The sequence below is a fragment of the Lampris incognitus genome, chromosome 1, assembly GCF_029633865.1.
Source record: "Lampris incognitus isolate fLamInc1 chromosome 1, fLamInc1.hap2, whole genome shotgun sequence".
Lineage (NCBI taxonomy): Eukaryota > Metazoa > Chordata > Actinopteri > Lampriformes > Lampridae > Lampris > Lampris incognitus.
The window spans coordinates 3830183-3832998 of NC_079211.1; positions in this window are offsets into that span (position 1 = coordinate 3830183).

Consider the following 2816-nt stretch of genomic DNA (forward strand, 5'->3'; position numbering starts at 1 on the left):
AACCACAGCACCAGTCACATACGTATTGTCAAACAATCACCTGGTTGTGGCTTGAATGCATAATAAGGACTGGCGGCTTCCTGCGGTCTCTTCTCACCCAAGCACCTCTGTGAAGAGAAAACAAGCACAAACCCGTCCAGACTCATGGTGCACCTGTACCCTGTGTAACACTATTTGTTGTCCTCCGTGTGTCCATACATCAGCTGTGAGCGCTAGGGCTGTGTATTGGCGAGAATCTGGCGATACAATACATATCACGATACAGAATCTGGCGATATGATGCGTATCACGATGCAGGATCTGGCGATACAATACATATCACGATGCAGGATCTGGCAATATAATATGTATCACGATACAGAATCTGGCGATATGATACATATCACGATACAGAATCTGGTGATACAATACATATCACAATGCAGGATCTGGCGATATGATACATATCACGATACAGAATCTGGCGATACGATACGTATCGTGATACAGAATCTGTGATACATTACGTATCACGATACAGAATCTGACGATATGATACATATCACGATACAGAATCTGGCGATATGATACGTATCACGATACAGGATCTGGCGATATGATACATATCACGATACAGAATCTGGCGATATGATACATATCACGATACAGAATCTGGCAATACGATATGTATCGTGATACAGAATCTGTGATACATTACGTATCACGATACAGAATCTGGCGATATGATACATATCATGATAGAGAATCTGGCGATATGATACATATCATGATACAGAATCTGGCGATATGATACATATCATGATAGAGAATCTGGCGATATGATACATATCATGATACAGAATCTGGCGATATGATACGTATCATGGTACAGAATCTGGTGATACAATACATATGATACAGGGGTTACGGTTCAATATATCGCAATATATTGTGATACTGTAAGAAAGGTGATATATTGTGATGTCATAGGCCTGTGTTCTTTGTGCTTATGCTACTTCCTGTCTCAGTTTACGTTGTTGGGATGGAGTGGAGGAGTCAAATGACTGAAGATAGATTACAACACTGTTATCTAGCGGTCGTGGAGTTACACACAGCACAACATGTTTGTCACAAACCTTTACATGTAAACAATTAAAAATGGATATAGTGGTTTTGAGAATATCGTGATACTCAAGTGTATCGATATTTTCTTACAGCCCTAGTGAGCGCGTCCTACTAAACGTCCCTCTCAGGTTGTCCATGAGTGAGTGATTGACCACAATTTGCAACGCACAGCCCACAGCGACAGTTGTGCATACCGTGGGTGAAGAAAAGAAAGCAGAGACCTCAGTGGTTACTTCTCTGTCCAGTTAGCTGAGAGGTACTCTGTCACTGTTCATTTGTAGTCATTGTGTATATTTGCATGACTAATGAGGGAAATACAACAGGTGAGGCGCTCCTTCGCTGTTACAGATGATATAGTTGCAGCTCGACACCTCTGATTACAAACCATTAAATGGCAATGGAAGCAATCCAAGGCAAACTGCATCCATCAGTGCCGTAGTGCATGACTTCCTGCCAAACCCAAACAGGCCTTTTACTAACTGCAAGCACTCTGTGATGGGCTATACATGGAAATAGCTTGTGTGGGGACCAGAAACACCTTCACATTTGCAGCACAATTACCATTTATTAAATTCTACGAGCTTGGTAAACTGTCAACTTACAGATTTACATTGCAAATGAACACTCGGTGGGTTTCCTGCTCTAATGATGATGCTCACCATTTCTGTTACCGTCTGATGCACCTTTCCGAACGTTCCCTTAAAACAAACTGCACAGTTATTTAGTGTGGAGTGTCACATCAGGGAACTGTGCTAAACATTGTTTGAACACGGAGGAAATCCTCAAGACACAAATATAAGCCGAGTATGAAAGATGAAATGCAGACAGAAGCCATGTTCTTCTTTATGTTATAATGCATGATTGATGGGCAATGATTGACAAGAGATGGCATGAAGTGATCAGCAGTTTGAGTTGTTGTACCTGCAGTAAGGTCACAGAAGGAAACGGTAGGCAGTCTATGTGATTGACATTTTGATTGAACTCCAGATGATTTTCGGTTGTACTGAATGACATGGATGATCTTGATGGACTTCTTGACCTGGACTTCTTGATGAGGATCCACTCTGAGAGGAAATGTTATCAGTGATTAGTATATAAAAGGGACTGACTAGCATCCGGGTAGTATGGCGGTCTATTCCATTGCCTACCAACACGGGGATCGACGGTTCAAATCCCTGTGTTACCTCCGGCTTGGTCGGGCGTCCCTACAGACACAATTGGCCGTGTCTGCGGGTGGGAAGCCGGATGTGGGGTGTGTGTCCTGGTCACTGCACTAGCGCCTCCTCTGGTCAGTCGGGGTGCCTGTTCAGGAGGGAAGGGAAATTGGGGGGAATAGCGTGATCCTCCCACGCGCTATGTCCCCCTGGTGAAACTCCTCACTGTCAGGTGAAAAGAAGTAGCTGGTGACTTCACATGTATCGGAGGAGGCATGTGGTAGTCTGCAGCCCTCCTGGGATCGGCAGAGGGGGGTGGCGCAGAGACCAGGACAGCTCGAAAGAGTGGGGTAATTTGCAGGTGTACAATTGGGAGAAAAAAGGGGGAGAAATAAAAAATAAAAAAAATAAAAAAAGGTACCGACTGAAGGCAGAAGTGTAGAGCACATGGTTAATAGTGATAATATTGTCATAGGTAAACAAAGAGATGTTTTGACATGGAGCATCTTTTTCAGAGTTGTAATATAAAAGGGACTCCCAAGTGCAGGTTTATATATT